Genomic DNA, 25,931 nt, shown 5'->3' with positions numbered 1-25,931 from the left:
TAGGATAGAGGAAAGGAAGGAAGGAAAGAAGGAAGGAAATGGGACGAAGCTGGTTTCTGGGAGGCAGGACATAAAGCCATAAATATATAAACAGGATGGGATGGGATGGGATGGGATAGGATGGGACAGGATTGGACGGGATAGGATGGGATAGGATGGGATGGGATGGGATGGGACAGGATAGAGGAAAGAAAGAAAGGAAGGAAGGAAAAGAAGAAAGGAAGAAAGGAAGGAGGGAGGTGGGAAGGAGCTGGTTTCTAGGAGGCAGGAGATAAAGCCATAAATATATGGGGATTGGGTGGGATGGCCTGGGATAAGTTAGAGGAAAGAAAGAAAGAAAGAAAGAAAGAAAGAAAGAAAGAAAGAAAGGAAGGAAGGAAGGAAGGAAGGAAGGAAGGAAGGAAGGAAGGAAGGAAGGAGGGAGGGAGGGAGGGAGGTGGGAAGGAGCTGGTTTCTAGGAGGCAGGAGATAAAGCCATAAATATATAAACAGGATGGGGTGGAATGGGATGGGATGGGACAGGATACCACAGGATGGGATAGGATGGGATGGGACAGGATGGGATGGCCTGGGATAGAATGGAGAATAGAAAGAAAGAAAGAAAGAAAGAAAGAAAGAAAGAAAGAAAGAAAGAAAGAAAGAAAGAAAGAAAGAAAGAAAGGAGTTGGGAGGGTTTAAAACAACTGTCTCCAGTTGTTTTAAACCTGTCCTGCCAACGTCGATAGAAAAAGCAAGGGGGTGGTAAAGATAATTTGAAGAACGTGTCATAAAAGAACAAAGCAAAGGGGGAAAAAAGAATGAAAGGGGAATAATCCAAATTTCCTTAAATATATCCCTGGCAGAAAAAGAGTTTCTGGGTTTCTGGGAAGCAGAAGATAACAGTCATAAAGGTATAAAAACCCAGGGTTGGATGTAGCAAGCTAAGGCAGAAGAAAAGGAATAGCATTTGGAGCCTGCAAAGCATAGAGGGTCTCTTCCCACACCCCAACCAGTGAGCAGAAAAACTACTCATTAATAAACAGTAAAGTGTATAGCAAAAAGCTGAGGTGGAGACTTTGATCCCAACTGCAATCTCTGCCCAAGTATTATGTGGTATAGATCTTGATGCCAATTTTGTACACTATACATGTACAACCTGGATTTCCTGCTTCTCTGTTTCTGAGACCCAGATATGTGGCTCAGTGCAAATAGGACTGTCCAGGAGGAAGGCCAGGATTTCTTGATTAATTTTATTTATATGTCTAAAGATCAACCTGAGCCTAACTGGGTTGATTTGTTTCATTATAAGGAATACATTGAAATCCAGATAATGGAGATATGTGATAAGTAAAATACTCTTAACAGGTTTGTCTCTATTACATTTGGGCTTGGACAAGGGCAAGAAATTAATTAGACAATGGGCTGGAGAGACAGAGCTACAATGTGAGCTAATACATCTCACACACAAAAAAATCATGGTTACAGAAAGCAATGTAGAGGTTTACACAAATAAAATATCTGCATTATCGTACTTCAGTAATAATGAGCCTTTGCCGAGGCTATTTTAACATACCATCTTCTGAGGCAAAATTCCTCAAAAATCCTAATATGACAGTGATAATATCTATGTGCATCAGGCAGTGGTGGGTTTCAAACATTTTTAGAACCTCTTCTGTAGGTGTAGCCTGCTTTGTGGGAGTGGCTTGCCAGCCATGTGACTGGGTGGGCAGGAAACTCACTTAACAACGCTCTTGCTTAGCAACCAAAATGTTGGCTCCACAAGTCTTAAAGCTGTCAAGTTACAACTCTGGCATTTGAAGCATGCAAATCTTAAAGCTGTCAAGTTACAAGACCCTTGCACCCCTAACCCTTTAGAGAGAAAAAACCCAGGGGTGTTCAAACTTGACAGCTTTAAGACTTGTGGACTTCAACTCCCAGAATTCCTCCTCTCGCTCTTCATCTTGATGATGTGCGGACGGGCGGGGGGAAGGAGCTGGAACCGGTTCTAAATGGCACTGTAGATTTGTGGAACCTACAAATCTAGGTAGAAGAGGTTAGAACTGGCAGGAACGCACACCTGGTACCAGGTATAAGTTAATCCCTAGAGAATGGTTTTTATGACTAATAACAATACGGGAGAATATTTGTAGCTTAGGGTTGAAATGAAGGGTCCCTGGTGCTTTCTGACCTTGGTTGTTTTCTTGCAGTTACCAGTCTAGGTACCATCATCAGCACATATTCCTAATTGGATTCTAGAATGTCTAGAATCTAGAGAGCCTCCCCCCCCCCCCGCCAATGAGGAAGATGGGCAGTTAAGAAGTGTTAGATAATAGATCAGGGCTCTCAAACTCCTGGCCTGCTGGCCAGATGTGTCACACATTGACCACGCCCAGTTTACCAAAGGAGGGCATACGCAGTACAATTAAAATTGTTCTGCACATGCCCAGAAGCAAAAAACAAGATGGTGGCACCTATGGTGTCGCTGGGAGAACCAGTTCGGGGGCATGGAGGGCCTCAGTTGCTGCTGGTTCGAGCGACCCAGGTTGCCAAGCTACTACCGGTTCAGCTAAACCCATCCGAACCAGTAGGAATCCACCACTGATACCCAGTTCCTGCAACTGTTCTTCATATGTTTTAGCCTCCAGTCCCCTAATCATCTCTCTTGCAGTCTTGCTCTTCTCTGCACTCTTTCTAGAGTCTCCGCATGTTTTTTACATTGTGGCGGCCTAGATAGATAGATAGATAGACAGACAGACAGACAGACAGACAGACAGACAGATGGATGATAGATAGATGTGTATGAGAGAGAGAGTGGGGGGAAAGGGGAGAGGAGAGGGAGGAGAGAGAGGGGGGGAGGGGGAGGGGGAGAGAGGGGGAGAGGGGGAGAGGGGGAGAGGGGGAGAGAGAGAGAGAGAGAGAGAGAGAGGGAGGGAGGGAGAGAGAGAGAGAGAGAGAGAGAGAGAGAGAGAGAGAGATCTGTTTTATAGCTGACCAAATCCTCTAGTTCCAGTAGCTAGTGGGCTATAGTGCTCTAAAAAGGAAATATTTTGCATGACCCATAATGGGGAAATGGTTGGTGAAGATGATGGAACTAGCAAACAGGGCTAAACTTTTTTTTTCCAAATACTTTTTTTATTTTTTATACTCTTGCATACCATTTTAAGTATACATTCACATAATTGTTATTCTTCTTTACATTTATCATTCTTACACATTTATTATTTCATTTAATAAGTTATAATGTACAGTTTGGGTTGCTTTATTTACCATCCCTTCCTCCTTTTGTAACACCTCTTTGTTTTCCCCTTCTTTTCTCCCTCCCTCCCTTCTCTACTTTCTTCCTTCCTCCTCTCCTTCCCCTTCCTTCTTCCCTTCCCTTTCTCCTACTCCTGCTCTTCCTCTTCCCCTTCCTATTCCCCACTCCTTCTCTTTCTCTCCCTTCCATCCTCCTCTCCTTACCTCTTTCTTCTTTTCCGTCTTCCTTTCATTCTCTCCTCCTCTCTCCCTTTCTTTTTCTATTGTTGTTGGTGTATATTTCAAAACTCAGTTTATGTTTCCTTGGGATGGTATTTCTGTCAACCAAAATATAATTTAGTATCATTTCTTATTCCCTTACCTTCGCTAGTCTACCCTAGTTATGTTCTCCACCACCTTTATATCTTGCTCTTGAATATATACTTATATATTTAATATTCTCTTTTCTGTTTTCCCCTTCTTCCCCCCTAAAGTGACTTTCTTGATTAGAGAATAGACAATATCTACATTTATGGCTGACTGAAAGCCCCTTATTGATTTGAAACAGAAAAAAAATGCATTGCTGATCTGTGGCTTTGGTGATTAGAAATAAACTAGATAATAGAAAAAGTGAGCATTTCTTCTTATAACCATAGAGTAGGCGATAAGTTTGTAATCATAATTGCATTTGCTGCAAAGAAAAATCAAAAAGTTCTTTTTTATTCTTTTTTCCTGCCCCTCTCCCCCACCCTTTTCTTTCTTTCTTTCTTTCTTTCTTTCTTTCTTTCTTTCTTTCTTTCTTTCTTTCTTTCTTTCTTTCTTTTGCAGGCACACTAGCAAACAATCCACTAAATCAGTTGTTGATTCAGACAAGCCAGGTTTCAATGCTATGCATTGATAAAAAAGAAGAACCAAACTATTCAATGAAGTTGACATATTGTTTGTATTTAACCGTATAAACTTATGCGTGCCAGCTCAGAAGTCAAACTCATTGCCATCTATGGAAACTATTCACAGGTCATTGTATATGTTTTACAGCCTAAATTCAGATTTAGAATGAATGCATATACAAAGGTTAATATTATTAAATACAGTATTACATATTATGTAAACACATTTAGCAGTTCTGTTCAAATGTTTTAAATGAACATAGTAAAATCTTTGGTCTCCATAGAAACAGGCAGCCTTGGCTCTTATCATAATGGAAAGTAAATTATTTTTCCCCCTCTCCATCACAGTTTCTAAAACTGTATTGGAACAAGAAACCAGACTATCATCTAAAGGAATTGAAATAAAATATTCATTTCAAATAGGATACTTTCGATTAAATTACTTCTCTTTTTTGGGGAGGAAAAGGGAGGTTTGGTCTAGGAGCCTTTGCAAAATAATAACCAAAATTATAATGAAATATCTTTCTTGCTCAAGCAGAACTTGCTAGTAAATGCTGTGTTTGTGTTAGTTCTACACCGAAAAATCCTCTGTATTTATTTGCACCTGTTCTTGTTTAATTTACTGTGTAAGAATTTGCTTTAGAAGTTTATTTCAGAGGAGAAAAAAGATCAATAATATTTTCATGGATAAAATGAAATAGTCTTTAGTTATGTTGGAAGAAATGTCCTTCTGGGTTCAGTTCCAAGTGGGGAAAAAGACACTGGATTCATGGAAATTGCTTGGAAAGAAGGTTTATTGATGATGGACAGGACCACATGGTTTGAGGTCCTGGGGGAAATGGGAAGAGATGCTGACAGTGCCCTGGTTTTATGCCCTCTCTGGGCTTTTGAATTTGAGTTTGCATTCTAATTGGTTGTCAGACTCCTATGGGGCCATGCAGGGGCAACTTTGTAGGCTGTCCTGAGTCCCAAGCTTGGTTGACTCTTGCTGGGTGATGTGTAATGAAAGGGCTTTGGGATTCCTATTATTGCTCTGCCTGAAGGAGATAGATCTTTGTTATGACTGGCCCAGGGATGAGTTTCAATCTCCCCTTGAAGAGGGGTGTGGATGATAGCTTCCTACAGTTACAATGCAACAAAGTTCTGTGTGTGTGTGTGTGTGTGTGTGTGTGTGTGTGTGTGTATGTGTGTTTGTGTGTCTGCCTGCCTGCCTACCTGTCTTCTGTCTCCCTCTCTCAATGTGGAAGTCCTTTCTTAGTCAACCTCTGAGTAATTTCTGTCTTCTTTAGCTACTCTCACTTCATTTCGATCCTAGGAGAAAAGAAAATTGATTGGATAGTGAATTTTGAAAGACCATTTTAAGTCTAGCTTTAGAACAGAGAGTACGGTAACTTGGAGTTTATTAAGGCCAATTTCTGAGGGAATCATGCAAGAGAGTGCTTACTACATCATGTGGCTTTCCACCCACTTAACCAACAGCTTGCTAAACAATCTCATCCAGTCCGGCTCTTAAATTCTTATGGAAAATTAGAACTCTTTAACTACATCATAATTATCGACCATTTTAGCACATATTTCTCAGGTATAACAATAAATCCATTTTTGAAATAGAAGCTTTCAAGCATCCCCATGCCAGAACATTATTGGGAACACTAGAACTGGCATTCAGTGCTAGCTTCAATAGATAAAACTATAGGTCAGCTGAAACCAAAGGGAAGTGAATCTGTGGCAGCCACAAAAAATGAATTGATACATTGATTTTCAAGTAGATAACTCATCCCATAGCTTTTCTCTAAAGCTGTCACCTGAGAAGTGGGCATAAGGCCATCAAATAGAAAGTATGGGTGGGTAGGTGTAAAGCTATTTTTCCTCTCTGGAATACTGTGGGACTTACACTCAGAGAAGAGCTACATAACACATAATGAGCTGTTAATGTCACTTTATAATGCCTTGGTAAGGCCACACTTGGAATACTGTATTCAGCTTTGGTTGCCACGATGTAGAAAAGATGTGAAGACTCTAGAAAGAGTGCAGAGAAGAGCAACAAAAATGATTAGGGGACTGGAGGCTAAAGCAGTCGCAGGAACTGGGTATGTCTAGTTTAATAGAAAGGACTAGGGGAGACATGATAGCAGTGTTCCAATATCTGAGGGGTTGCCCCAAAGAAGAGAGAGTCAAACTATTCTCCAAAGCACCTGAGGGTAGAACAAAAAGCAATGGGTGGAAACTAATCAAGGAGAGAAGCAACTTAGAACTAAGGAGAAATTTCCTGATAGTTGGAACAATTAATCAATGGAACAACTTGCCTCCAGAAGTTGTGAAGACTCCAACACTGGAAGTTTTTAAGAAGATGTTGGATAACCGTTTGTCTGAAGTGGTGTAGGGTTTCCTGGCTAAGCAGGGGATTGGACTAGAAGACCTCCAAGGACCCTTCCAACACTATTATTCTATTTCTATACTTGTTGATCATCCAAGACATGTGCTGTACAACAATGACTTTTAATCTCCACTAAAAACACTGCCTCCTCTTTTCCTTTCTAGACTGGCAAACATCAATTTAGCATTAATTGTTCATAAGCAATTCCCAGATGGGCAGATTAAAGGATGTATCCTGTTACTGATTTGCTTAAAACATTTCTAGATCAGTTTCAATTAAACAAAATCTCAGAGTGGTTTACAATTAAAATTGCTTTTCAATTAGATTAAAAAGGACTGAAGGAGATTACTTCTAGTTCCACCCACTTCCACGAGTAAGTGAAAACCTTGAAAAAAACAATAGGTAATTATGGTTGAGAAATGGGGATAAGAGAAGTTGATTCTATAGAAGTCACCATTGGCTCATTCATTGAGGAATCTTTGTTGCTTTTGCTGCAGTGGATGAACACAACTGTGGAGAAAGAAAATCTTTTGATAGGGATGATGTTGATATGAATGTAAGTGATAATGATCATTAATGGTGGTTACGGAACAACTAGAATTATAGCATAAACATAAATAAATGTTATCTATTGTTCTTGCTGTTTTTAGCATTTGTTCAGCATTAGTTGTAGGATCGTAGGATCTGCTTTTTTATTTTTGGAATTGTTGGAAGTGTTTTTGTATTACATAGATATTAATTAATTTGGAAAAGAGGAATAGGTCAGGAAAATGGGACCGTATAGAGCCGTGATGGTGCACTGATTAGAATGCACTAAGGTAAAGGTTCCCCTTGCACATAGTCGTTCCCAACTCTAGGGGGGCGGTGCTCATCTCCATTTCAAAGCCGAAGAGCCAGCGCTGTCTGAAGATGTCTCCATGATCATGTGGCCAGCATGACTAAATGCCAAAGGTACACTGAACGCTGTTACCTTCCCACCAAAAGTGGTTCCTATTTTTCTACTTGCATTTTTACATGCTTTTGAACTGCTAGGTTGGCAGAAGCTGGGACAAGTAATGGGAGTCCACTCCGTTACATTGTGCTGGGGATTTGAGCCAGCGAACTGCTGACCTTTCTGATTGACAAGCTCAGCATCTTAGACACTGAGCCATCACATCCATTAAAATGCACTAGAATGCACTATTGCAGGCTACTTCTGCCAACTGCCAACAGTTTGATTCTCACTGGTTCAAGATAGACTCAGGTTTCCATCCTTTTGAGGTCAGTAAAATGAGGACCCAGATGTTGGGAGCGATGTGCTGACTCTGTGAACCGCTTAGGGAGGGGCTTTAAAGCACCGTGAAGTGGTGTATAAGTCTAAGTGTGATTCTTATTGCTATCATTGACAATATAATTTAGGAGTTAACAAAATATTAGAATTCTTTCCTATCCAGTTATATTTCAGCACTTATACTGAGACCTTTGCCCAGCTTGAAATGATTTCTGGATTTCTGTGATTGCATTCCTGTGTAGCATTCCAAAGATGAGCTGTATATTTGAAATCACAGCAAGTACAACATTGTCTCTGAAATGTTCTGGCTGTGGAACTTGAGGGCAATTCATTTTTGCATTTGCAAAAAACTCTTCCTTCTCCCTGCTGCCAGGCTTTTCAATTTCAGCCTCCCTGGCAGGTCAGCCAAAGGAAAAGATGACTTAATGGTTTTGCAGCTCTTCTCCCAGAGAGAAATCATTTATTTCTCCATTCATTCATTTTTGCATACAGTAGCAGAGGTGGGTTGCTGCCAGTTCGGTATGGTTCGGTTGAACCAGTAGTGGAAGTCACAGAACCGGCAGCGACCCAGGCCTGCCACGCCCCCAAACTGGTTCCCTCACTGCCGCTGAGCCGCTGCCATTTTGGATTTCAGTGACTATGCATGTGCAGTTCACTGTAAATTGTTCTGCGCATGCGCACAGAACAGTTTACATTGAACAGCACACACACGTGCACCGCACATCAGGCGTGCATGTGCGTTGCGGATCGGTAGTAAAACTGGCAGCAGCCCACCACTGTACAGTAGGCAAATGCACACAACAGAGCTCAGGACCTGTGCAATTTGTGCGTGTGCAGGAGGTCATGTGTCTATGTACATGCCAGAAATATCTTCTGTTTTCAATTTGGCTGAAATGTGGATGAAGAAAGTGTAGCTTCTCAAGCAGTTCAGTTGGGCAGTGACTTTTTGCTCCTTGCTCTCAGTGTGACAAGGTTAAAAAAAGACAAGTTGACTGCAGAGTGTATTCCACCTGCTTTTGAAGGCTAGGAGAGTGCAATTAATGGCAGCATAGCAGAGGTCTTTTGATTTTTGGTTGCTCGGTTTTCTTTCAATGACAAGAAATCAGAGCTCTGATGTAGAAAACTGGTTTATTTTTTTTACCTCCTCTGGTTCAATTCCCTGCCATCTCTTCTTTAAACCTAGAGTGTCACTGCCACTCAATGTTGTCCATACAAAAGCTGTTTTTTAAAAAAATCATTTTCCATACACGGCAGGTGTTTCTTTTATATGTTTTGACATTCTTCTTATTCCAACTAGGATATGACTATATGCAATTAACAAGTGGATCCTAGATTAGAGTGGAATGGTTGGTCATGCAGAGAAGAGCTAGAAGGAGCCATGAATCTGAGAAAAATCAATTAAATAGAGCTGGAAGGTACCTTGGTGAAATTGGAAGGGACCTTGGAGGAGTTGGAAGAGACCTTGGAGATGCAGCTGGTTCCACCATATGCCAAGAGATGCTGTACTATATCTAAATCCATCATTCTGTGGATCCACTTTTGAAGAATTTGCACAACAAAGGCAAATTATTATCAAAACATTATTCTTCATTTTAGGAAAATCATGCGATACGATATCAAATTATGTAGAGTATCATGTGGAGTCTACAGAATATGAGCAAACGGGAATTGATCAAGGAATAGTTGGAACTGGAGAAGTGTCTCCAGAGGTTGAGAACAACTGCCTACAGATGGAGAACAAGAAATTTGAAGGGGACTCAACAGAGGACCCCAGGGTAAGTCAGTTAGTAGAGGAACTGGACAGGTTGAGACTTGAGAACTGGTGACGCTTGAGTAAGCGAGGAAAGTGGTGGAAGGAGAGGTGGGGTTAACTGCAAGGGAGGGGGAGATTCAAACTTTGGGTGCCAACCTTCCCTCATTGAGTTAACTCTTTCCTTTTCAAGGAGGAGGAAGAAACCATCTTTAACTCATTTGGGACAGGAGAGCTTTTTATAGCTTGGGACAGAATGATTTTGAAGGAGGCAAGACCTATCCAAGCATTTTTGATGAAGTTCAACATGCCATGAAGAGAAGGCAGCTAATTGAGCATCTTTTTCCCTTTGTCTATCATCAGCAACTCCATTACTCTTTTTTTTCAGTAGGGAGAAAAATTATTCCACGCATTGTAGTCTTATAACGATGCAGTGATTGAAAGCAAGCACCTCAACTGACAACTGTGACACCGCAGAGCAAAGCAAGGTTGTCTAATTTAAGCTGTGCTCTTTCCCACAGCCATCCATTTTTGCTGCTTTCCCAAACCTTCTAAATACGCTTAATGAAAGTTATAGGATATTTGAAGACCAAAATGCTGGATACCACATGTATAAATGTATATGCAAAAGTCCCGTGCTGTTTTGAAAACTAAACTCTTATCCCGCCAGTCTTAGAGAAATATAAAATCTGCCTGAATTAATGATTTATTGATGGGGAAAGCTATTGATTGCTTGTGTCAAAATTCTCTTCTGACTAACACTGCGGTAGTAGAAGAGAACAAAGAGGCATCTATTTGAATACAAGGTGATCCTTATCTTTTTTTGGATGTATATAAGTGATTTAGGGTGGTGCGGTGGCCTAGAGGGGGAGCTCTCACCTCACAATTAGGAGGCTGTGAGTTCAATCCTAGGTAGAGGCAGATATTTCTCTCTCTGGCACATTGAGAATGTATCTGTTGAACAAAACTCTGCATTGGCAACAGGAAGGGCATCTGGCCAGTAAACACTCAGCTTCATTCTACTCTACCAACAAGGAATTATGAAGTCATTAAAAGAACATTATAAAGATCATGTAGGGGATCATAAAATGTAATTCTATCATAGAAGTAATATATCATCAATTCAAACAACAAACCAATTGAATCAGAGGTTTTTTATGACACCGAGAACCGATCAAGCTGTGTGTGCGTTGGCCAACATTCTCCCTACCAGTATCTGAATCTCTACACTGGGATGCGAGAGAAGGTACCTGAAGAAGTTATTTAAGATTTAGGAAGGCGTCATTTATGCAAAAAGAAGTGATGCATTCTCTCCCTGATGATAGCGCACCGAAGCCAATTTTTGCAAAGTTAATGTATGGGTGAATAGGGAAGAAAATTGAAATAAAAATTGTACTTCAGTTCACAAAATCCAGTATCAAAGAGTTCTTTTGTTCAGGCTTTGCCACACAAAACACCCAGACTTCAGAGCTCTCATCCAGTGTGTAACATCCACTTTTCAAATGTTTTCAAATGATTAAATGCAGGTTTCCCAGATTTGCTTCTGCAATTTAAACAGTGTTCTGCAGAATATCACTCATTGTCTTTTGGGATATTGGGGTTCAAATGCAAATGTTCCACTGTGGAATAAGAAATGCTTATTGATCATAGGCGATGAGTTGCTGTTGTTTTCTGGTATGCAAACCAAAATCACATCATGTAAAAGTAAGGCTGTCTTATTTTTTATTTCTTATGGAACAGTCTTTCCCTACCTACGTACATCGTAAAGATTCTAGATTTTTAATTTTACTGAGAGGAAAAAAAGAAGAGAGAAAATAATCTCTGAAGAGTCGGTAACAAATTGGAGAAGGCTATAACAAATTTTCTTCTTCTCATCCATTTCCCACAGGCTTTAACTTTTATTCACTCAACTAGTATCGGGTGAAACTTGCAAGGCAGTGTACATAATGGATGACTTGGGAGTTGCTATGGGAAGCACACTTACTTTAGGTAAATAGTCACATAAATTCCTTCCTAATATCTTTCTCACAGAACAAGTCAGCCCTGGAAACGCTGGAGTTGTAAAATAATGATTTTCATATATCTTTACTAAAGACCTCACCAATGGTTTCAAATGTTGTACTTTATCTTGAGAAGCCTTCTGCGGCAAAATTAGGAAACACCTTAGTGCTATCAACCATGGCGTTGAGAGGCAATGGAACAGAAGGACAATTGTGCCATAAATCAGGCTAATAGAACAGTCCAAATGCTCCATCTGAGAGCATTAACGTTGGGGCCTTCTGACATAGCTGGCCCTTTGCCAACTCCAGGATGTTTCTCGTGGATTCACAGCTCCTGTTCCGCCAACTGTTCCTCCTAACCAGACCCTATTTCTGGGCCAGGATCTTAGGTTATCTGTTAAGGCACCGACTAACAAACTCAAGCAAATCAGAACCCTGAGATTTGGCTCTTTCTCAAAGGTCTCCTTTAACAGGCACATCATAACGGCACAGCTTCAATGGAAAACCAAATCTAAATTTTTCCCGTTGTTTCAGTATAATTAAACTAGGAAATAACTCCATCCCCAAGTGTCACAGGTCACGTTGGCTAATTGAGTTAATTGGCAGGCTTTTCAGGCACTCCTTTCCCAACCTTCTCTGTTGCCAGTGGAGATGACCTCGGTTCTCATGAGAATGCTCTCTCTTGTGTCTAGTAATGCATTCCAACTTCCTTCCCCCCCCCACTGTGTGGCAACTGAGAAACAGAGAGAAAGCTGTGGATAGGTTCAGTTTGAAGTTGACATTATCAGAAAGAACGAATCACAGTTTAGAACAGGGGTGTCAAACACAAGGCTCGTGGGCTGGATCTGGCCCGTGGGGTACTTAGATCTGGTGCATGGGGCTGCCCTGGAAACAGTGAAGGACCAAACATTGGCACATCTGCCAGTGGAAACGGAGCTGAGGAGGGCCATGTGTGGCCCTCGCAAGCTCTGTTTTCACTGGCAGAGGGTTGCAGGAGGCCGTCAAAGCTGAAGATGGAGCTCGGAAGCCCGTTTTTGCTGGCAGAGCACTCGGGCCACCCAGCCACCCCCGACACAAGTGACGTTGAGCTGGCCACATCCCCCCACCCCCCGCCCCGAGGTCAAACACAACCCTGATGCGGCCCTCAAGGAGAGCGAGTTTGACATCCCTGGTTTAGAAAGACGAAAAAGTGAATCTTGTTGTAAGTGCTTCATATTGTGTTTCTCATCTTCCCCACTATGATTACTGACTGTCTTGAATTTTCCCGAATGGAAAAAGTAGTCAGATAAAGTTATCAAGCTCTTAGAAAGCAACAGGAATTTTTGGTCAGTGCACATTGCATACTGATTGTGTCACTCTGATTTTACCTATTTTAAGAAGTGTTTTTTCAATAAAAGTGGTTAGAGGGCAAGAAAGATGTGCCACCTGTTTGACATAGGTGTGAATCTGTTAGTAAGAAAGGGACTCTTCATGGATATGTCTGTCTGTATTATTATCAAGAGTAGCATTTCTGTTCAGTTTATTACTAAGATTTCTCAACTGATCCACTTCAATCAGGGTCTGTTTCTCTGTTTTATAACCAACACAAACAGCTAGAGTTACAAAATATTTTGTACAAGTTATCCTTGACTTACAACAGTTCATTTAGTGACTGTTCAAAGTTACCACCACACTGAACAAAAAGGGACTTATGACCATTTTTCACACTTACGATCATTGCAACATCCCCATCAGTGATGGGATTCAGCCAGTTTGCACCAATTTGGGAGAACCAGTTGGTAATTTTCTAAGCAGTTCAGAGAACCGGTTGTTGGAAGAAATCTCATTTTGTTTTTTCCCCCACTTTACAGGGCTAATCCTATAAGGAAGGCAGGAAGGAAACATTCTGGTGTTGTTTCTAGCCTAATCTTTATTGCCCTGTTTACAGAAACTGCCTCTCCAGTTAACCCTTATTACCATTGTAACAACTAAGGCGAAGTGCCCATCGACTTGAATGACATTGACTTGACCACACCCATATGATCACATGACCACTGAGCCCCGCCTACCCAGATGGCCATTAGGGCAGATAATTGGTAGGCAAATAAATAAACTTACAAATAAAAAAAAAAATTACAAATTTGAATCCCACCACTGATCCCTATGGTCAAAAATCGGATGCTTGCCAACTGACTCATATTTATAACGGTTGCAATTTCCCAGGGTCATGTGAACGCCATTTGCGACCTTCTGATGAGCAAAGTCAATAAGGAAGGCAGATTCACTTAACAACCATGTTACTCCCTAAAAGGTGTACCAAGAAAGGTCGTAAAATGGGCCAAAACTCACTTAACAAATATCTCACTTAGCAACAGAAATTTTGACCTCAATTGGGGTTGTATGTCGAGGACTACCTCCATACATTTAGTTTCTCTTGTTTTATTTAGCAGAGTTTAGTAGAGTTTAAGCCATGAACTCTGCTGATCTTAATTTCTTTTAAAATTATGCAAACTAATAGGCATCTTCACCTTTTGAGGGAGTGAACTTTTCATCAGAGAGAATAAAAATGAGGTTAGATCTTGAATGTATTATAATCAAGGAGAGAGAAAACAGACATTTCAGTCATATCCAGCAGTGGCCCATTTTCTAAGCTTTTAGCATCCATCTAGAAAACACATTGCCCAGTGGGGAATAATAAATTGTTTTAATGACTTTTTAAAAAATATTCCCTTTTCACATAAGAGGTCAGAGTTGCAATAATCACAGGAGAAGGAATTTTCTTTCCCCAATCAAAGCTACTTGGCTTGATGATTATTTTTCTGTATATTTAATAATACTAAAGTGCTATAGTTTTATCTAAATAGTTGCTACTAGCTGATATGTGTATTAGACAAATGAACAATGTCTGTGGAAGTTTAAAAACCAGCGCATTGCCTTTAAATCTGGACCATGTGTCTTAACATGTTGCTGAAAACTGATGGAATCATAACACAGTTGGAAGGGACCTTGGAGGTCTTCCAGTTCACCCCCTGTTCAAGCAAAAGACCCTGGCCTATACCATGCCAGAAAGTGGCTGTCTAGTCTCTTCTTAAAAGCCTCCAGTGATGGAGGACCCACAACCTCTGATGGCAAGTCATTCCACTGGTTAATTGTTCTCACTTTTAAGAAATTTCTCCGTTGTTCTAGGTTGCTTCTCTCCTTGATTAGTTCCCTTTCATTGCTTCTTGTCTTGCCTTTTGGAGGCTTGTTAAATTGATTGAACCGCTTGTCTTTGTGGCAGCCCCTCAAATATTGTAACACTGCTACCATTCCTTCTTTTCACTATAAACAAACCCAATTCCTCGAGCCATTTTTCATATGTTTTAGCCTCCAGTCCAGTCATTAAATTCATTTTTTTTTAGTACTGGCCGTGGCTTGGTGGCCATGGTAGGGGAAGGATAGTGCAAAATCTCCATTCCCACCCCACCAGATGTGGTATTTGCCGGTTCTCCAAACTACTCAAAATTTCTGCTACCGGTTCTCCAGAACCTGTCAGAACCTACTGCATTTCATCCCTGCTCCAGCCCCCTAATCATCTTTGTTCTGCACTCTTTCTAGAGTTTCTTCATCTTTTTTATAATATAGTGACCAAAACTGGATGTAATATTCTAAGTATGGCCTTACTAAGGTTTTTTTTTAAAGTCGTACTAATACTTCACAAGATCTTGATTGTATCCCTCTGTTAATGTACCCTAAGATTACATTGGGATTTTTTGGCTGCTGTGAATACTGCTCGCTCATCCATGAGCTATATCAAGATGAGAGTCCCATAGAAAGGGGAGGAAAGAAATGCCACATATGATAATTCTTCCCGTACAATTTCTTAGATTAATTGACTAAAAGATGTTAACACTTTTCCATCTGGAAAAAGAAACTGGCATTAGATAAACCATAGTTTGAGACAATCCCAATCAACCAGGACAAAGTTCTGGATGTTTCATGTCCTTGTCAGGTATCTTTTCTAAATCAATAATATCAGCTATGTTAGTAACTCTTTTTTGACTGGTAAAAGTATCTTCTCTTCACTAACCGTGGCCCACAGCCTTCATGCCATTTGCATCTCAGAGCACCATAACATAGTGCCATCGGATGGCAAAATAAAGGTAGTCCTTACTGACTGCCTCATTTTACAACCATTCAAAGTTACAAATGTTAAAAAACCCAGAGGTGGTTTAATCGGGATCCTGCATTAAACAGTAGGCGGGATTGAAGGCCACAGCTGCTCCTATGATTCTATGAAATTTACATTGCCTCCCATTGCAAAATAATAGAGAGGAAAATAACAAAATAACAGTAACAAAATAAACCAATCTTATCTTATAAATCCTATTTCAAGTTCAAAACTGATGATGATTGTTGCATCCGGCCGACGCAGCTGACAGCCGCAGCCTCGCCAGAGAAGATCTGATTGGCTCTGGCGCGACTGCCGGATGGCGGGAGAAAAGCAGCCGCCCGATTGGCTCCCCGCCTGCCAGCCATCAGTATAAATAGCTGTCAGGCGGGCGCTGTCCTTCTGCGTGCGTTCTGAAGTTCAGTTGTTGTTGTTGTTGTTCAATAAAGTACTGGTTGTAACGTTCCCTCAGTGTCTGCCTACTTAAAAATGATGGTGATGAATGGGGAGGAAGGGAGAGGAGATGTCAAGATTATGTACATGATATGAGGAAGTAAAAGTGTCAGGGTAATACATCCAGAATAAACTGAGCTCCAAGGCCAGTAGGTTCCTCAAATAATTGGTTCATTGGACATATCATATTGGCATAAGCTGGTGAAAACCATCTCTGAATATTCCTGCGGTTTTCACCTAATTAAAAGTAAACATTTCTCCCTTTTCCCAAAGAGTCAGTCATATGGCCCAATCAAGGTTCCATCCGGTTGCCAGGTGACACCGCTCCTCCTCTCTCTGGCCACCTGTGAGAATGTCCTTGGTTCCCAGGAGAAAGTATTTTGTTCTGGGTATGAAACCCCAGCTATCTCTCTTCCCCCTCCTTATCCCTCAGCTCCAGTGTGGCAACACTGAAGCCTCAAAATGGCCTTGGTCAGGTCAGCTTTGGGGTTTTCCTCACTTAGTATTATTATATGGTGATGAAAAATAAAGGATTTATTTTTATTTAAAATATATTCTCATCTTCCCCCCCCCTCCCCAGTGCTGTTTATCTGGAGCTTCTGATTGAAATCCATATGTTGAGTTGCACTAGAATACAGCTCTCACTAGATTTTATTCTAAACCTGCTACTTGGCACATTTTGTGTAGCACAATGGAATTGCCCTAAAAGCCTCCGAAAATTTCCGAACGACCAGTTACGTAATTCACATTCAGAAGAAGCACAAAATGATGTAACCCTTTACCCTACATCCACTTTGAATACAACTAGACTTATTTTTTGAATAGTCAAATACAGAAGAATCCAACAGAATACAATAGAATTTTTTTTTAAAAAAAAAAAAAAAAGTGGGACAGAGGCCAGCTTACATTTTAGATTATTTTAATGCCTCCATAGCTTGCAAGTGTAAAGTTTATGGGTTATGTTTGCAGACTGAAATATATGGATAATAAATACAAGGGGCACAGGGCATCTGCGGATAATGAATATCTAGCACCCTGAGGTATTTTAGAAATCATCTTCTTGGAGAATAAAAAAATTAGTTAAAAGAGCAAGAGAGAAATATGATAAGTGGAGAAAAGATAAAAAGCAAAGATTTGATTCAGGGGCTCAAACTTAATGGGAGATAATGGGGCCTGTCCATTGTTAAAACAATAAGCAAAAAGAACTGCATTCAAAGTTTATTTGGAATAGGTTTAAGCTGATCCAGTTTATCTGCCATGTGTAGGAATTAAATTTGTATACCCAATGAGGACCTTATGAAGTCAAAAACAATCCGTTTCCTTCTTTCTGCATGCGTCAGGGTCATTGGTAGGGTTGAAGTATGAAAAATTTATTCAAGCCTATAGACAAGAATTTGATCAATTAAAATCCACTACTACTGTACTACCACTACTACCACCCCGCCAGAAAAATGAAATATTTTGGAAAATATTTTTAAAAAGCAGAAAATCATATTTCCTAAAGGAGAAATGGAGAAACAGAGAAACAGGTTTCTAGAAGAAGGAAGCAGCCCCCAAGTCTTTCTTAACAGCCCACAGCAGATGCCAACACTTAAGAGATAAGGAGCTTATTGGAAGAGGAAGATAAACATCTAGATAGCTCTATGCATAAGCAAAGCCTTCACCTTCCCTTCTGAGGGCGTTCATGGAATCCCCACTGTGTCCTTTTTATCTGCAGCTGTTAGTCCAATGTTAAGCTATTGAGCTCCTGCCTGCCTGCCTGCCTGCCTGCCTGCCTGCCTGCCTGCCTGCCTGCCTGCCTGCCTGCCTGCCTGCAAGCACTTTCTGGGGATCAGGTGAAGTCGACAGGCATGGAAGGCTACTACGTGGCTACTAACAACGGTTGGGGCTGCCCTATGGCGGACGCTGCCGGGACCCTGCTGCCACTTTAAAGCCCAGGTGGCAGGGCTTTAAAGTGGCGGCAGGGCCCCGGAGGCAGGGCTTTAAAGTCCCGGCGCCGTGTCCGCCATAGAGCGGGTCCCGGTCCCGCTCTATGGCGGATCCGGCGCTGGGGCTTCGGCGGGACTTTCGCACTTGCCTCACCGGCCATGAAGCTCACCGCACATCACTGGTGTCAGGTAAGGGTCAACAGAATTTAGAAAGGGTTGGACTTGGAACATTTGTGGGCACACAATGATACTAAACTGATGATGTGCTTAACTCCGCCCTCAGATCTGCCTCTTCTTCTACATGGTGTTTCCCAAACCTTGGCAAGTTTGAAATGTGTGGACATTAATTCCCAGAATTCCCCAGCCAACATATACTTTATATGGCCACCCATAAAGTGATTTGAGGCCTTTGAACTATGGTGCTGGAGAAGATTCCTGTGAGTCCCTTGGACTGCAAGGCGATCAAGCTGGTCAGTCTTAGAGGAGATCAACCCTGACTGCTCTTTAGAAGGCCAGATCCTGAAGATGAAACTCAAATACTTTGGCCACTTAATGAGAAGGAAGGATTCACTGGAGAAGAGCCTCATGCTGGGAACAATTGAGGGCAAAAGAAGAAGGGGATGGCAGAGAATGAGGTGGCTGGATGGAGTCACCGAAACAGTTGGCATGAACTTAAATGGGCGCCAGAGGATGGTAGAGGACAGAAAGACCTGGAGGAACGTTGTCCATGGGCTTGCGATGGGTTGGACACTACTTTGCAACTAACAACAACAATGAAGTGATTAGTTAACTCAATAAAAACTGAAATCCAAAAACTAATTACAAAACTAAAAACATATTAAAAGTGAAGAGAATAAATAGCCACAGAGCCAAACAATCAGTCAGACTCAAACAGCAAAATCATAGAATTCAGAAGCTCAACCACTTCCTGATTTATTTCTCTGCTGGAGGAAAATGCCTAGTTTTGCTTTGCTGAAGGGCAGCAACACTGGATTAATCTAATCTCAGGAGTAATTCTTGAATTATTCTGTTATTTTGCTATAACAGATTTTCCACTTGTTTTGAATAAATTTGGTATCTTCTAGACATTTTAGATTACAGCTTCCATAATCCATGCTGCCTAGGGAAATTCTGTCTAAAACATTTAGAAGGCATCATTGTTGTTATTTCTTGTAATGAAAAAAAAATCTAACTCAGAAATTCTCTTATTCATCTAATGTGTTCTCTTGAGAAATATTCTGTAACTTAGATAAGATTTCTTTTTTTGTTATTAGTTTGCTGAGATATTTCAGTGTTATGAGGCATATTATAATGCATGTTATAATGCAATGCATGGAAGTTAAACTTTTAATTGGAATTATAATGCCTTCAATATTGTTTTAAAACGTTGAGCAATTTCATTCATGTAATATGAAATGTTCATTATGAATTAACAAGTCTGTTGATCTGGACTGGCTAAAATAGCACAGGCCTCTCTTTCAAGACACTTAATTTTGGAAGTTTCATTCTTTAAAAAAATTAATACACAATAAGATGACAGACAGATTGAAAGTTTATTATGCTCCTTTACCAATAAAAAATAGTAAAACAAATAAAGCAAAGCTACCCCTAATATCCATGACTACAGACAACCATTTGTGGGCAAAGCCTAGAAAATAATGTAGCCAAATTTTGATATTTTAGAGACATAGATTTACCCTTGTTATCTAATAAATAATGTAATAAAAGTTATTGAAATGATGGGGAATTTAGATAAAAAGGGGGTAATCAGATGGTACTAAATGTCTCTGTAAAACTGGAAATAGAAAAGAACATGGACTGTGGTTCCTATAGCACCATGGTGGCAAACCTATAGCATGTGTGCCGGAAACGACATGTAGAGCCATCCCGTGTGGGACACACAGCCTCGCTAGCTCCTCCTCCACGTTCCTGTGCACACACGAGCACCGGCCAGCTGGCCTTTGTGCATGCAGGAGTGCCAAAATCCGGAAGAGCAGCATCCCGGCATGCATGCGTGCACTGATACCCAAACTTCCGAGTTGCATGCATGTACGATGGCTAGCTGTTTGTCAAGCATGTGCCCATGCCAGAAACTGGAAATTTGGGTGCCAATGTGTGCATGCGCGACAGAACACTACTCTTCCGGGTTTTGGTGCTCCCACTCGCCCAAAAACTACTGAGGTTGCACATTCCTCATGGGATGGTTTTGCATGCCATTTCCAGCATGCAGGTCAGCACGTGGTGACGCAAAGGTTTAGCCATCACTGCTATAGCACCTGTACGGGAAAGTGGAACAGAATCTGGGGACAGAGTTAAAAGAGGAATCAGCTTAGAATCCCTATATAATTACAAACAAAATAAGTCCAAACTCCTTTCGAATTCCATTGATGTGTATTTAACTCCATCAGGTGTTAGTTAACTAAATTCTTGTGCATACACATTATTAGCAATAAATCAGTTTAATCGGACCTTCACATGTAGACCTGATCTTTTGCACCTGAAAGTATCTGTGTCACAAGGGCAATGCTGATTTTGATTAGGGGTTTTCTTCTGTTTCCTTCCAAACCAGCTCTAGGGAGACTATTAAACTGAGCTGAAGATAATGTTCTCCTGAATTTGTATCTGATCTGTAGTACAATTCTCAGTTTGATTCTTGAAATCCCCAAAACAGAGAAGCTGGTACGTAAGCAGTCCATGGAGCAGATTAAGACCTTTCAATAATTAGGCACAGTTTTTGAAACTGCAAAAAATAAAAATAAAATGTCCACCTGGATTATCTGTTTCCTAATGCACAGAGATCTACACCAGCTATTTAAAGGTTCTTTTTTTTTTTTTTTTTTTTTTTTTTCAAAAGAAGAAGCATTTATCCCTGTTGCGATTAAGTTGTTTGCAGCCCAAGCCCAAGCACAACTGCTGTACAGGGCTCAGTTAGGACCATACAACAGCATGATTCCCTTAGAAAGAATTCAAACAAAAATTTTGAGTAGCATCTTTCAGGTTACCTGCTGTGTCCCAATGCAATACTTAGAGACAATCTCTGGATAAGTAACTTTACCTACTAGAACTACACCACAATGCTGGTGGACTGACCCATCTAATAATAACAGATAACTTCAAATTATCTTGGAAAATAGCTATGGGAAATAGTGGCAGGACAAAGTGCCAGACACAGAAATGCTCTCCAGAGCAGGCCTGCCATCAATTCACATCCTGCTGATGAAAGTCCAGACACACTGGGCAGGCCATGTTGCAAGGATGACAGATCATCGCATCCCCAAATCTCCTCTAGGGTGAGCTGTCTCAAGGAAAGTGATTGTACGGGAGACAAAGGAAACGATAAGACACACTGAAAGCCTCTCTAGTCCCTGGACATCGACACCACTTCCTGAGAAATCTTGACACAAGATCGATAGATGTGCTGCACATTGATCCACCAAGGCTGCCAGACATTTGAAGACAGAAGGGCGATCATGTCACAAGAGAAGCGAGAGCTCCGTAAAGCCAGAGCTGCAAATGCTGCCATAGGGGTGCCCACACATCTGCCTGACATGTGGCAGAGCATTCCATACCCCCTATAGGCCTTACCAGCCACCTATAGACACCGTGGACAGCCCACAACCTGTTAGTTGTCAAGGTCCTCTTCAAACACGATGGACGAGCATCATCAAGTATCTTTAGCTACTAAAACTACACCACAAACCTGGTGAACTGACCCATCTAATATTATCAGATAACTTCAAATTGTCTTAGTAAATAGCTCTCCAAAAGAAAGTGAGCTAGTATGGCTTTTACAGTGATGCCACCTTAACCCTTGACTAGGTCAAGCTAAACCAGTTCTTGAAAGCCAAACATAAATAAATAGCAGTTAGACTTATATACAGCTTCATAGGGCTTTCAGCCCTCTCTAAGCGGTTTACAGAGTCAGCATATCGCCCCCAACAACAATCCGGGTCCTCATTTTACCCACCTCGGAAGGATGGAAGGCTGAGTCAACCCTGAGCCGGTGAGATTTGAACAGCCGAACTGCAGTCAGCTGAAGAAGCCTGCAGTGCTGCATTTAACCACTGCGCCACCTCGGCTTTCCCAGCATTAAACAGAATCACCTGGATATTTTTAAGAGGGATGGATTGGAAGATATTTTGTTGTTGTTGTTTATCTGGACACCTAATGAGAAGGAAGGACTCACTGGTGAAGAGTCTAATGCTGGGAAAGATTGAGGGCAACAGAAGAAGGGGATGGCAGAGAATGAGGTGGCTGGATGGAGTCACCGAAGCAGTAGGCCTGAGCTTAAATGGACTCCAGAGGATGGTAGAGGACAGAAAGACCTGGAGGAACCTTGTCCATGGGGTCATGATGGGTTGGACACGACTTAGTAATTAACAAAAAAAAATTTATTTTTTAGCATTTTCCCATATTGAACTAAAACGACTATTTTCCACAGGTTAACCATTTGCTTTAGCTTTCTATTCCTAAAACATTATTCTTAGGAGAGCTAGTTTGATGTAGCGGTTCCAGAAATATCTAGTCCCACCTTAACATAAAGCCAGCTGGATAATTTTGGGTCTGTCCCCCTTTCTTAGTCCTGGGAAGAAACGATGGATGGAAACTGATTAAGGAGAGAAGCAACGTAGAACTAAGGTGAAATTTCCAAATACTGAGAACAATTAACCAGTGGAACTGCTCACCTTCAGAAGATGTGGGTGCTCCATCCATGAAAGCTTTGAAGAAGGGCCATTTGTCTGGAATGGCATGGGGTCTCCTGCTTGAGCAGGTGGTTAGACTAGAAGACCTCCAAGGTCCCTTCCAACTGTTATTCTGTTAAGCAGTGGGAAAATAGTCATTTCATGACCATTCAAAGTTACTACGGCACTGAACAAAGTGACTTATGGTCTTTTTCACACCTATGGCTCTTGCAGTAACCTAATCAAAATTCAGATGCTTAGCAACTGACTCATATTTATGACAGTTACACTGTCCCGGGGTCATGTATCACCCTTTGCAAACTTCTGGCAAGTAAAGTCAATGGAGAAAACAGATTCACTTAACAACCCTGTTACTAGTTTAACACTTGTAGTGATTCATTTAACTGTGACAAGAAGGGTCATAGAATGGGGCAAAACTCACTTAGCAAATATCTCACCGAGCAACAGAAATTGTAGGTCTCAATTGTGGTCATCAGTCAAGGACTACCTGCATTCCTTAATCTAAGGCATCAGAAAGTGGAAGTTGTACTAATATCTCTCCATGCTTCAGAGAATCTGTGAAAAGATCATAAGACTACCAGAATTTAGATTGCATTAAGGAACAAACATGTGAAGATAATCTTTCTCCCATTTTGGGGTCATCTGCAATCCTATTAGAACATGCTGGAGTCAGCTTGTTCCCTTTTGCTCTGAGATGACAAGATAAATTGAGCCATCTGCTGCCTTTTATTGGAATGGTACAAAAGGTGAACAGAAAAAATGTCAGAATATCTGACCTCTATGTTCTTCCTTTGAATTTGTTAAATACAGTTCTGTGTGTAATAGACTGAATTGTTGACATTTTGACACATTAATATTGGACATGATAATATTCTAGGACCTATAAAAGGCATGGAAAATGTGTTTAACATTCAGTGTTTGAGAGAGAATAAATGTAAAATGCATATTTATGTATGCATTGAAATGCAAATGAAAACTTTCACAGATTCACAGAAACGGAAGGCTGAGAATTTGTGAAAATGATATGGAAATAGGCTAATTTGTCCACTCCTAGTTATTACCATAATTGTGCCAGATATATAGGAAGCGCTTCATTGTCACAGACAAAAGGCAACTCGGTGCACTAAATATAAATTGCCGACTAAATATATTCGACTAGGTAGCATCACTTAGGCTGTTTTTCAACTTTGACTACTTTAAGATGTGTGAATTTCAAGTCCCAGAATTCCTCATACAGCAAACTGGCTGGGGAATTCTGGGAATTGAAATGCACATAAATTGCCAAACTTGAGAAACAATGACCTAGACCCATGACGGCAAACCTATGGCATGAATGCCAGAGGTGGCGCACAGAGCCCACTCTGTGGCCATGCGTGCCATCGCCAGCTCCTCTTCTAGTTTCTGGCCAGCTGGTCTTCACGGGCACCAGAGTGCCAGAAAACAGCTTGAAAATGCCCAAAAACCAGGGTGGTTTTTTTGTGTTTCTGGGCCTTTTGGGGGGCCGTTTTCAGGTTGAAAGTGGTCGGAAAATGCCCCAAATATCAGCCTGAAAACAGCCCAGGAAACACCTTGAAAATGGCCCAAAAATGGCCTGAAAATGGCCCAGAAAATTGTCCTGAAAAAGGGGCCAAAAACCAGGCATACGCGCACCAGCCAGCTGGTCTTTAGGTTTCTGGTGCTCCAGCGCATGAACATGCATGCACATTCCGGTTTGGGCACTTGATCCCAAAAAGGTTTGGTATCACTGACCTAGACAAATTTGTCTGATCTCTGAAAGCTAGGTGAGGTCAGACCTGATTTGTATTTGGATGAGAAACCAATTCTGAATATCAGATCTAATGGAAAAAATATCAAAGAGAATGACAGTGGCAAACCATTTTCATGCTGTGGCCAAAAAAAACCTATGTGGCTGTTCTGACCCCCCCCCCTCTGTCTGGTGAGTAACGCCGACACAAGCTTACTGTTAGCCATGCTTTATTCACAGTAATTACTCACAGACAAGACGTTGGCAGCAACCCAGACTCCCACAGATAAGAGATACACACAAGAGCTTCTCTAGCTTAGTATAAACGGTTGTGTCCTGCAAAAAGTCTCCTCCCAAAGTCTCTTCTTATATATTCTCTTGGGAGGAGCTAAATCACAACTACCTGGGCCTGATTATTTCCTATGAGTCTGTCTCCGTAATTGCTGCCTTCACTTCTCTGCCCTTCTCTGCCTGGTGTCAGGGACAAACTCCCTTCGATCTTCACCACTGCTCCAGTGCCTGACGTCAGGGACAAACTCTCTTCAATCTTCACCACTGCTCCATGCCTCAGGCACTTCCTGGTGGCCAACCAGCCTCTCTGGTCCCTGCTTGGAGTCTGAACCCTGTCCAGGGTGCTCCACATCTTCCAGAGCCAACTCATAGGGTCCCTCGCTATTGGAGACGGTCGGCAGCTCCAATGGCTCCTGCTGGTCCACAACAGTGGCCAAGTTTGTTTAGACAGAAGCACATGCCAAATTAAAAATGTTACTTGTAGATAGTCCACAAATTACAACCATTTGTTTAGTGACCATTCAAAGTTACAATGGCCCTGAAAAAGTGACTTATGACCGTTTTCACACTTACGACCATTGCAACATCCGCCTGGTCATGTGATTAAAATTCAGACTCTTGGCCACAGACTCATGTTCATGACAGTTGCAATATCCCATGGCCGTGTGCTCACCTTTTGTGATCTTCTGACAATGGAAGGAAGCCAGATTCACTTAAGAACAACATTACTAAATCAACAGCTAAGTAGTTATTCAACTAACAACTGTGGCAAGAAAATTTCTGAAATGGAGCAAAATTCACTTAATAACTGCCCTGCTTAACAACATAAACTTTGGGCTTAGTTATAGTCATAAGTGGATGGCTACCTATACTAATTGAAGCCACCTAGGAATCAAATTTGACTAAAGAAGACATGATTTCATATTCAAGGCAGAGAAACAGGGATGAATGGGTCCTGACACGTTGGCAGAAATGTACTTTGTTATAATGTGAAATCAATTGACATGTTAAAACACATGATTTCCTTGGCTATAATAACTCTAGAGGTGTAATATTCTCATGAAAATGTAGGTTTCTGTACATTTGTGTTTGCATCTTCCAACCAGCCTGAGATTGCTGATGACTGCCTGAATAATTCCCAGCAGTCTGGTTGACAAGGTCTTTCAGAAGTAGCTTGCCATTG

This window comes from Thamnophis elegans, chromosome 5 (genome assembly GCF_009769535.1).
Source record: "Thamnophis elegans isolate rThaEle1 chromosome 5, rThaEle1.pri, whole genome shotgun sequence".
Lineage (NCBI taxonomy): Eukaryota > Metazoa > Chordata > Lepidosauria > Squamata > Colubridae > Thamnophis > Thamnophis elegans.
This window is presented reverse-complemented; position numbering follows the sequence as displayed.